The 12,526-nt window shown below is 44.8% G+C and overlaps 1 pseudogene; it reads right to left on the bottom strand.

The window, feature by feature from the left end:
* Positions 1 to 200: 200 nt before the first annotated feature.
* On the bottom strand, positions 201 to 11,207 carry LOC138514524 (olfactory receptor 13G1-like; annotated as a pseudogene).
* Positions 11,208 to 12,526: the final 1,319 nt, after the last annotated feature.

Below are 12,526 nucleotides of genomic sequence, written 5' to 3'. Positions count from 1 at the left end.
ACCCTCGCCTGCACCTGAAGACCACCGGAAAACGCGTAACCGGCTAAAGGCTTCAGGGGCCGCTTGGAAATACCCCGCTTGAGGGCAGGTGAGAGCTTGTCGACCAAATAATTTTTTAATGGCATTGATGACTTTTTTGTTCCTCAGACTATATATAATAGGATTTAGAACTGGAGAGACTATAGCGTACACGGCAAACACTACCTTGTCAGCCTCCAGCTTGCCACTGAATGCAGGCGTACATACGTGTAGATGACGCCACCGTAAAATATGCTGACTACAGTCATATGTGAGGCACACGTCGCAGCAAGGTAAGAGCAAAATGCCGGTGAAACTAGCCTCTGTAATAAAGATGATAGGGATTTTGATGATCACCGGGTTTGTGGCTGCCTCTGTATGGCGGTACAACTATGCTATCAATATTTTTGCTGTTCCCAAATCTAATATACCCCCACCCCCGGCTGCAACAGGTGTTACGTCAGGTGGTACTAGCGAAATTAGACACAAGGGTAATAGAGTTAAACGCAGCACATACTCAGAGAATAAAGATATTGACAACTACATACAAAATTCAGCGCACGTCTCTAACAACATGTCGTACCAACACATGACCAAAATAGGTAAACAAACAACAGAAGAAGGCTGCTACATCTGCTCATTGATCCCATACGCCATGAGTGCATCCCAAACTTTTGTTGCCACGGAAATAGATGAAAAAACAGCACGATGTATAATATACCTGACACTGTTCCAAACAAAAGGGAGATTTCAAGGGAACACGGTACACCTGGTATGGAAATCACGTGACACATACCCGTACGAAAATAACTTCCTTAAGAGTTATTTGAGCTACCACAAGAACAGCCTACATGCAGAAGCATTTAGATACATAACAAGCGGTCCTGAGAAAGGAGAAACGAAGAAAGTTACATTACAGTACCTACCATGTGATTGGTACGCCACTGAAGCTGCTGGTAAACAAGGATGTTGGGAAAGACCACTGATAATAATAACAGGAAAGGTGTACCTGGGTGACAAATGGGACATAGGAGTGGTTGGCAGCAACATGGTAACGAGAGAAGATACTACGACTATTGCAGAGCACAACAACAGATGTTGGATGACTTGGGTCAAGTACGTACCCATGCTAACATGGATAGAGAAGGATGAGGACCCAATAACAATACTGCCGATGATTGCACCTAAGATATGCTACCAGCACAAAGGAGAAGTAGATGTAGGATACAACACCAACTGTGCAAGTGTGACAGAGCTACCTGAGGGGGGAGCAGGAACAGCAGTAGTAATGGACCATTACTGGGCCTGTGGAGACAAGGCGTACCACACACTGCCCTCTTTGTGGAATGGTGTATGCACTATAGTACACGTTAATGTACCATCACTAGTGGTGCCCCAGAAACATGTGAATATGGGGAATTTCCCCAAGATGGATGAAGGGAACTAAAGGAAGAATAGATCTGCACAGCCTTGGAAAGGGCCAGAGAACCGACGCAACGGCAACAACACTGTCCTCAACAGAAGGAAAAGACAAGGTGAACCTCTGACAGGAAATTACCTATGGGGAAGGTCGGAAACAGCACTCACCTCAATTCCGCCGGAACACAGACTATTCAGCAGAGCAGCTATGTTCTTCTCCTCAATAATACATCCTAGACTGCAGGCCTACGCAAACGCAAAATGGCTCCAGATAACTAGGTGGGAACTAATGATGACAATTAACTCTACAGTAAATGGATTCAACGCAATAAAAGAGGAATTGCGAGCAGTAAGAATGGTTGCACTACAGAACAGATATGTACTGGACCTCCTCACAGCAATGGAAGGAGGAGTTTGCGCAAAGAAAGGACAATCATGCTGTACATTCATTCCTGCTAACGATGCTGACAATGGTACACTCACAGAAGCAGTATCACAATTGGCCCAGATGCACTCCAAAATGATGGACGAAAGTAAAGGTGTAAAAAAGGACAAAAGCTGGTTTTCGACGCTATGGTCATGGATGCCATCTTGGCTGCCGGACGGACTGAAGATCATAGTTGGATGCATTATTTTGGCTGGAGCTGCACTTATCTTAATAAGGTTTTGGAAGGCCCGGAAGGCACGCACCACAGGTGAGATGATCGAAATGGTCGGTATGCACCCCTTGATGCCAGCAGATGACGGCCAACACGCAGGCACCATAATAAAAGAGAGAGAGAGGTTGCGCAACCAGATCATCACTAATCACCTGGACCCACCATCTGTGAAGCTCGAGAACCCAAGAAACCCGAGGAGCTACATAGGGAAATGGGTATATTGCACACCTGGAGGAACCTGTGTATATATGTACTGGTCATTTGAAGACCATGTCAACCACTATGGACATTTGGGAGGAGTGACTAAAATATGGAGAGTAAGAGGAGATAAGGAAAAGGATATGTTTGTGGTCGACAAGTCGACCAGAGGGGGGACTGAAGTGGAAAAAGCGACCAAAAGGCTCCCACCAATCCCCTCTCAACCATGGCCTAGAGGATCACGGCCCAGGCACCCGCCGCGAGAGGAGTTTGCCCATCTCCCAGACGACCAAATACCCTGGTACAAGAACATACGAATGTGCCCACTCGCATGCCCACCCGCATGCCCACCAGCCTGCCCTGCACATGCCGACACCTGCGGCATGGATGAACTCGACTAAACCATCTAGCACCAAATCAACACATCGTTAGAGATGCCATGACAACCTAGCTAACGGTCTGCACAGTCGTGCAACATACACACTGGACACTCCCACATCAATTCACACGAAGAACATGCTCAAGTGCTATGACGTAGGCGACGGACATACTCACGGACGTGCATCATTATTATTTTTAACATAGGCTTTTCAGATGCAGAAACGCAAGAAGCATAATGAACTTATCTAAAAAGGCTTGCTCACGCTTCTTCTAAAACCATGTACCGTAATGAGGAATATAACGAAGACACGACACTGAAGATAGAACAACACGACAACATAACCTACAGCGCCCTACATTAAATGGTTTCTCCTATGCACCAGGCCCAAGTAGGCCGCAAGCAAAAGCTTTCATGAACATTGAATGAGCAAGGGTTCGGTTGCTGACCCTGCAGAATGAGCCCAGCGAAAGCAGACAGTCAAGGGCACAACGTTGCAAACTTGCATACCGCAAGCCGACGCCAAGGCCGCACATTCAAGATAAGATTGCTTTCTGCAGACAGACATTTTTTAATTATCCACAAATGCGAATAAATCACAGCAACCCAGTGTGCTTTTTTTTCTTTCCGGGAAAGAAATACATTTTCTCAAGGACTCGCACAACATTTGAAACATAAATTGTAACAAGAATGGCGCAGCTCAGCGCCCAGAGCCCAGGTGCGAACTGCTTGTTCAGCTAAAAAGTTATGGGAACAAGGTCATATTGCAACAAGTTAGAATTAGGTAAGAGGGGCTGGCACAGCTAAATCAACCCACTGACGCAAAAGGTTAATATCCAATTGTCAGTCTCTCTATAAGGGCTACATAGGTAACCTACCACTTAGCAGCCAATAGCAGGAGCAGATAGGTTTCTGGGAGCTGATCCAATTCTGTGAGGTCAGCCTGCAGTGTGATTACAAAGCTGGCTTGCAAGCCAGCCCCGGGGAGACGGCGCCTGAACTCTCGATGTGCACGATGCTCTGCGTGTTTTTTTTTCTTTTGCTGCCCAGAAATAAACGCAGTTTGGAACATGCTGCTGCCTGCTTGGGACTCTGTTGCATTTCTGGGGGCCATATGGGAGGTGTTGGGGTCTCCCATAGATGGTAAGGGTATGGCTGCTGGCCCCCACTGCCCTGGTGGGGGTCCAGCTTCTCCCCAACAAGTTGGTGCCCTCTGTGAGGCTCATTGCTCATTGTAACATGGGTGAATGAGCACTGCCTGCGCAAGCCCTGCGTTGAACTGAACTCCCTGCCGCCGACTCAAGGAAGCTGTGGGACCCTCGCCTGCACCTGAAGACCACCGGAAAACGCGTAACCGGCTAAAGGCTTCGGGGGCTGCTTGGAAATACCCCGCTTGAGGGCAGGTGAGAGCCCTGCAGGAGAAGGGGTCCGGTGTGAAGCGCCTTGAGGGGGTTTCCAGCAGCGGAACAACTGCCAGTGCAGCATAGGAAAATGTAAGTCAACCAGCAACATGGGCTTTGAGGGGGGGAAATGTTTAAAGTATTATGATGCATTGTTGATCAGTATGTTGCAGAAATGTTAAGTTCTTTTGTTTGGGTAGAAACTGGGGGAGGGATTGTAAATTGGGTGGTGGGTGATTGTACATTGTCGCAAAATTCAGCGCATTGGTGGTGATTGGCACGTGAATTGTAGTTGGGACTGGGGCGGTGGCAGTGGTCCCTTCTTGTGTTTTTGAGCCTATTGGGTGGGGTAGTGACTCCCTACATATAGAACAGGAGTGCCGCGCTGATTGGTCTGGATGGTGATTTCATGTACGGGGTCTGGATTTCCTATGAATTGATGTTATAGATCAATGAGTAGATGAGGTTCCCTGCTAATTGAGCGTTTTAGTTCAGTGAGTGGATGATAGTTGGCTGGTTAAGGTCCCCTGGTGAGGCGCGTATCACACGTGAGGCGACGCAGCGTGTGCAGTCCAATTATAAGAGTTTAATTGTGGTTTACCTTGTTCCAGTTGAGACAGGAAGACAGCTGTGGGGATTGTGGGGTTTTATTTTGGGATTTTTGTGGGGTTGGGAGAAATGAGTTATTGTTCTGTGTATGCACATTTGTCTGTTCATTTGCACTGTGTTTTTAGTTTGGTGACGTCACCTTCAGATTGATGCATAGGACACAGAGTTTTGATGGTGAGGAGATAGTGGTGTGGTTTTGGATTTGGAGAATAGGTGACCCAGAGGCGGTGTGTGGAAGGCACATGCGCAAGATTGTGGGGGTGTGCCGGAGAAGGCAATGGTTTGGTGAAGATGGGCTGCAAGTGGAGTGCCCTGGCTAAGGTGCGGAGCCAAGAAGGCTCACAGAAGTTGAAAAATGTTCAACTATCTTCTAACTTTTGCTCCCTGAACAACGGACTATCGAAATTTTCGAATTGAATAGAGGTAAAATGTATCACACAATACAGAAATGACTCCCCTTCACCTGTTGTGTAGCACACAGCTTCCATGCCGAAATAAGTAAGTAAAACATAGTGTGCAAAGATTGAAAAGTACTGAAGGTAAATTAAAAAAGACCATGGCTGCTCATAGGCGGCTTCTCCAGAAGCGTGCAGCAATTGCTAAGGACACACATACATAGCACTTACACGGGAATAGCTTTAAAAGCACATGGCTACAGTTGAACTGTGTGCACGAAGGAAAGGGAAGATGCGAGGGGTCAGCTGATGCTGAACCAGCGCGAACAGAGGGAAGAGGGGACTCACCCTTCTGAACCTCCAGGAGTGTAATATTTGATGACACGGGCAGAGAAAGGCAGATGAGGACAAGTAGACACAAAATAAATTATTAAAGTATGCAATGGGAGGGACAGTTAAAAACAGCCTCAACACACACGCACAAGAATCACAATAGCAGTGTCAACAATCACCACAATATGCACCGCCCATGTGGGGAGGATACATGGGGCAGGATGGGATCATTTCAGCAGACACCACAAGCACCAACGCAGGTACTGTCACCACTACATGTACAGACACAACAAATGACAGCACCACTACCCCAGGACTGACTAGAATCACAACACAGGGGCACAGCACAGCAGCCAGCACCCATACAGAACACTGACACAATAGCAATGGTACCGGTTACATGACTGGGTGGGGTCTTCCTGATGGGGAACAAACCTTTCAAAGGACATAGATTGACATTATACCGCTAACAGGACAGCCCAAGACAAACTTGATTTGACTCACTCTGCCACACACACTCATGCTCCACCTCCCCAACAGAGCGGACGAGACGCGCGCCGACACACACACTCACGCACACTCAATAATGCAGAGGACAATTGAATAGGGGTGGTGATAGGTATCAAAACATTTTCTTTTCTGGGTGACAGTGGGGCGACTAGGCCATGCATTAGGGAAGAGACATTTGTGACATCATGAGCGATGTGGATATGACCACCTTATTAACAGAGAAATCCATAACTTGTTAAACACCAGACATACACATGTTGAAAGTAAGGAAGATTGTTTAAGCATAATGGGGGTGCACGGTACAGAGGGGGGTGCATAATGATAGCGCATCAAAAGAGAGTGCATTTAGCTACATTTTGAGCACACATCTTTCAGCTCATGAATACACGATTAACACAGAACAATTAAATGAGACACACAAGGTGGAAGAAGGTGCACATGAGGGGGGAGGCCTACATTTCATTGACAGTTCACCACAGTAGGAGAGAAATAGGGGTAAGGGGTTGATGATCCATGTTCCCAACAGAATTAATTTGGCGACAAAATGACAGTGCAAGTGGTAATGCCACTAGCGCTTTTGAAAATAGCACTGGCACAAATGCATTAGCCAACACACATAGGGAAAGAGGTCATTGCTGCACGAACTTGAGAATGATGGTTGTATTAAAATTTGAGAGCAGATAATGGGGGAGAAATATATTGTTTAAATGTAACAGTAATTAAAGTAGTGGAGTAATAAAATACTAGACTAAATGAGTAATTAACAGAGTAGGTAGGGTTTAAAAAGTGGACATGGGGTGGGATAGAGAGAATGGGAGTAAATTGTGAGGGTTGGGTTTGAAAGAAAAGAGGAAATAAGTAAATAAATAAATAAATAAGTAAATAAATAAATAAGTAAATAAATAAATAAATACAAAGAGGGGGGAGAGACAGTTAGCGAATAATTGGTAGCGAATTTCATTAGTACCAGCTTAAAGTGCCTGCATTTCACTGCGAGGCACGCCCTGAGAAGTGAGAGAGGAGCCATAGAAAAAAAAAAAGATTTAAAAACCTTGCGATTATCTTAACTAAGTAACATGGTGCACTTAATTTAGAAACACAGCCACCCTATATGACAAATTTACCACCCTGATGTTTCCCTATTTAGCTTGTCAGTGCCTGATGCCCCACGGGACAAAGGCACGCACTATAAATAGCTTACAACAAAAGCACAGTAGATATAAAGATCCAAAGGCCCATTTGTACACTAGCACCTAAATTGCATATATATGATCCAAGTGTGTAATGAGTATCTTCACATAAATTAAGTGCCTACCCATTTTCTGGGTACATTTTGAATTGTGTAACAATTTACAGTCAGTCCGCCATTGAACGCCACCAGGTGGTGACAGGATGGTGCATAGGTGTACCATTGGCTCCTCCCACTAGGACATTGAATAGTGTGATAGTGAAGAGAGGTTAGGTCAAGAAATTGAAGAATATGTAAATTCTCAGGTCTCAAGCGCTTCCATTTCATTTCTCGCCAGATATAAAGGACCCAGGGCAGGCCTGAAGACAACGGACAACCAACACCCAATGGCTATGGACTACAGTGGGACATTTTCCCCTCCTGACAGACTTTGTTAGATGTGTGAGGTGTCAAGCCCTACAAAGCGGTGGCCACCCTGGCAACGAGGGAGCAACGATCAACAGGGGCAACGCAAGATTTTCATGAACTGCAAAATAGCACGAACACTCCCGAGTTAGGGAAACATGGCCATCCTATGGTCCAAAGCACACTAGAAACTAGAATAGGGACTGACACACGCATTCCCAAAGTTTAATTGAGGTTCATATTACATTTTGTGCACCTACAGCTGTAACACTGTTTTGTTTCTTCTCTTTTCCCGACACATGCAGGTTGTTGCATATGTATGCTGTTAGAAATGTGTAGGAAATTTCCTTAATGTTATCTTCCATTAGAAATTGTGAGGCCTACTGATTAAAACATCGTGAAGCATTCCCCACTCAATTGCCCACCCTATCAAGAACCTCAGACCCCTTAGAGCATGTTTCCCTGAAGTATATTTCCTTGCTTCCATTGAATAAACAGCCCAAGATTTTCCCTACCCATATTGAGAAATTTTGAAAACACGAAATGTCCAGGGGGAGGTTTGATTTTTGCCCTTAGTGATTGTTTAGTTCGCAGAGCTTGAGGTTACTAACAAGTACTAACTATTAACGCCTTTCTTGCGATTTTCAGGCGGGCAACTTTATCATCTCATCAGCTGCAAGGACCCTGCAGCGTAAGTGGTTATGGGCAAGCAAATAAGGACTTTTACCTTCACGATGGGACTATTAATGATGAACGAAATAATGGGGGTGGTAATTTGAAAATTATTTGTAATAGTGAGCATCACCGCTGTATCCCCTGCTAACATTCCCTAACCTAAGCAGGAAGAGTTACGGCGTCAGTGGGTGAGGAAAAGCTGCTGCTAAAGTAAGGAGAGTTAAGGGCAGACACAAAGGGAGTAAAACATACACATAACACACATATCAGAAGTGACCAACAACATGCACACATGTACAAAATTGGTAGGGACACCGCTGGAGAGAGCTGTCCTGACTGTTCTTTAACATATGCCGGAAGAGAATTGATTACAACAGAAATTACTACAGCAGAGCATGCCGCCCATGTATGACAAGGTGCGAAGAAGATTGCAAGGGAAGACAGCAACATTGAGATTGAAAAAAAAAAAAAAAAAAAAGGGGGGGGGTAATCCCCTATGGAAGATGATCACATAAAGCAGCTAGTTGGAGAACAACTGTATGTGGAAAGTGACCAGAGAGAGAAGAAACAACGAGCAAATGCACAAGTGAGCAAGCTGCAAGAGAAACAAAAAAAATAAAATAAATAAATAAATAATAAAAGAAGAAAGAAAAACAAAAAGAGAAGAAAAAATAAAATAAAAGAGACAAAAATAAAAGTGACTAACGGAGTGAGAGAAAAGAGCAAAGATGGTCACTTGGGTGGAGAATGAAGAAGGACGTATACTGTTAAGGTACCAACGTTATGTTACCAGCACAACAGTGACAAGAAGTGGACAATCATTCTGGATGCGAGAAGGTTGAGAGAAGTTGCGAGATGAGAGCAGGAACATCACTGCTTATGGACTACTATTGAGCACATGCATCCAAAGATCAAGAGAAACTACCACTGAATTGGGGAGGAGAGTGTTCATTGGTGCGCATCAGCATGTCCTTGTTGGTGATGACCAAGGAATATGTGAAGAGTGACACATTCACCAAGATGGAAAACAACGGAAGAAGAGAAACAGACAGAGGAGTAAAAAGAGGGGGGAATTACTTCTCGAGCGAGACAGAAGAATAATTGGGTGAAGTACCAGCATACTAAAGAATGATCAGCAAAACTGCATCTGAAAAGAGAAAGCAAAATACTAGCTAGTGCTTGCATGGTAATGGAGGACATCATGACTGCCTGGTTAATTGAAGGTGATAACGGAAGGACTAGTACCAAGCACAGCATCATTGTGCAAGATAGAGATACATTGCAAGAGAACAACAGAAGAAGTTATCGGAATGCAAATAAGAGATATGGTGAAAGGAAGAGCCGGACTAAGATATCGGTGTGCAACATGGTTCCAACAGTAATAAAGGTGGCCACTCCCTGTGATCAGAGGAAGTACGAAGGGAAGTGAGTGTGGTGGAACACAGAAGGAGAACACTCCTATATGTACTGTTCATCAACAACAATGCAAAAATTATGGACACTTCAAGGAATTGACAAAGATATGCAGACCGGAAGGAGGTGAATGTTGCTTGGTGGTGTGGTCGACAAAGTCGACCAGAGGGGGGACTGAAGAGGGAAAATCGAGATCAAACCCATGCCCCCTCACCCCAGGCGCATATACAGAAGAACAGCAGGAAGAACAAGGAGCGCACTTATCATTTGAACCAGGCCCCAGCGCACCCATGGGTGACAAATATGCTGAAACACACCCACTTCACCAACAGTGCAACTTCCATGCTACATTACAATCAATGCTGCAATATCAGAATCTACAAACACAAAAATCCCTATTTAAAGGCTTGCAAATGCCTATATGAATTAACATGGTCTAAATGCACAGTGTAAAGCCATGTTTCAGGAAAATTACAGCCAAGTTCATTTCTCTCACTGAACACTGGCTGCGGGAGCCTTCAGCAATGTTCCTCGCAAAATCTCCGACCTGCCAATTGCTCACCTTCCTCCAGTCCTCTATACGTATGCTATACTAACCCTACCACTCGGGGAACCAATCCAGAGTGGCGATAGGTTTTTTGTTAATTTTGCTAAGGTGACGCAAGTAGCACATCACGCTAAGGTAAAAAGGGCCTGCGAGCCCCACGATGTTGAGAGAGTGTCAGGACGGACGCGTACGATCCTTGGCCATCCCTGCCGTTTTGTTTAATAAACAGCAGAATCACCTTGCTTCTTGCGTGTGTATCATACTCTATCTTTTGGGATATACGGGAGGAGTTGGGGCCTCCCTGCCCGGAGGTCCGCGGACGGCCCAGCCGGCCCCGGGAGAATTTCCCCCCGACAAAAGCCTTTTTCTTCTCATCTGCAGATCAGATTTTTAGAATGGTGGATATGATGTAGGTGTAAGATACAGCAGTCAAAAGAAAACAGATCATTCCCAGTAGGACATCTGATGCCACAATCACCACATCATTCACAAAAGTGTTTGAGCTGGCATGCTTGAGCACTGGGAGGATCTCACAAAAGAAGTGATCAACTATTGTCTCTACAGAAAGACAGTTTTAATATGAGACTAGTGTGTGTCAAGGAATTTACACACCCCACCATCCAGACAGCACCCGCCAGAACCGCGCACGCCATCCTGTTCATGATGACTGAGTACCACAAAGGGAAACAGATTGCAACATAGCGGTTATATGCCATTACTGTCAGAATAACAAGCTCAGTGCTGAGGGCTGAAGTAAACAAATAGAGTTGAGCAATACACCCGTTGTAGGAGATGGCCAGTCTGTTCATGATAAGGATGTCCAGCATTTTTGGTATGGCAACGGTTGTACAGCAGATATCCAGGACTGACAGGTTGATTGGGAAGAAATACATTGGTGTGTGAAGGTGGTGGTGTGCGCTGATGATGATGGCGATGAGGACATTGCCCACTAAGGCCAAAATATATACGAGTATGAAGTTGAAGGAAAGGGTTGGCTCAAGACTTGGGTGCTTCGAAAGACCAATTAGAAGGAATTCCTTGAGGTCTGCCTGGTTCATATCTTCTGCACAGGAAAAGTGTGACTGGGAATGAAGAAACATGAATGAATGATGACACGGACAGTAGCAGTCTGATTGATAAATCATATACATACCCTGATTCTAAAAACTGCAGCAATAATTGTATGCATATTGGAGAATCTATCTGTGCTTCATCCAGCCCAGTTAGCAGCCACATATTTGGCTGTTAACTGTGTTACCTGCGTTTGTCTCCACATTTCATACATGTCCTTCTATTTGCTGTACTTTAATAGGTAATGTCTGGTTATCGTTGCATATGCTGCTAGAAAATTCGATGCCAAACAATATTTATTGGGTTCGGTCCAGGGATCTAGCATTTTCGCATACCACTTTGATGTTTAATCAGGGCATGATGCATACAATCCTTGGATGAATATAACATTTACCAGGCATTTTTTCATAAGTATGGTCAGATGCACCATATAACTGTATTTACTCATGTGTCGGAGACATTAAGCAAGGAAGGTTTGCTGGTAGAAGGTGCATGATGAATGGGGAAAAGCATATCATGTGTTGTTGTACAAGTGAGGCATCTGTCTTTCCGTATTGCACGTGCTCTGAAAGAGACACTGCCATGGAAAAGGTGCACCATTTTCAAACTAGGTTAATACCTTAGTCATGGCAGGAAATCTTTGCAACAGCCTTTTCTTCCGAAATGTTTGCACTTCAAGATGAATGCGTGGTTTTCCCTGGCAGATGGTTTCTTCTACAGGCTGCCTCAAAAATCCAGAAATACAAAACAAGAACAAAATAAGGCTTCATGTTTAAAGAAGAGTTTGAGTAAGACACATGTCAGAGTATTTTAGTTCTGTAGCAAATCAAGTAACATGAACATACCTAATATATGGGCCTGGTTCTGTTGAGGAGCAGGACTCATGCTTTCTCTACTGGACATTGCCTGGCCTTCATTCTATGGTTCCTAAATGTCAGATGAAGTGTGGCTGCATAATCTGCCTCAGCTTCTTGGCTCTGTTTCTTTTTTTCCTGTCCTCACTCCCCACCACCACTTGCTCATCTTCCTCCAGTCCTACACCCACGACCTTCCGCACCACACTTCATGTGTGTTCTCTTGCCTCGCTAACCTGATTGTATTTTGAATTATCAGCCCCCATTCGTGCCACCATAAAAGTGGAAAGGGGGCTCTCTTTCTTAAGACACTTTTCCATTTTTCCCATTCCAACTTTGTGCAGAAAATGTACTTCTAGAACAGTCACTCCGAAGTGTATTTTCATTCAGTACATTTGAGAGCATTATTTGCCCTCCTTTTGCCACGGGGGCCATCAATATGACCTTCTTGT

The sequence above is a fragment of the Ambystoma mexicanum genome, chromosome 12 (genome assembly GCF_040938575.1).
Source record: "Ambystoma mexicanum isolate Mex_15411 chromosome 12, UKY_AmexF1_1, whole genome shotgun sequence".
In the NCBI taxonomy this organism is placed as follows: domain Eukaryota; kingdom Metazoa; phylum Chordata; class Amphibia; order Caudata; family Ambystomatidae; genus Ambystoma; species Ambystoma mexicanum.
The sequence above is the reverse complement of the archived record's forward strand: the minus strand, read 5'-3'. Positions and strand labels throughout refer to the sequence as shown.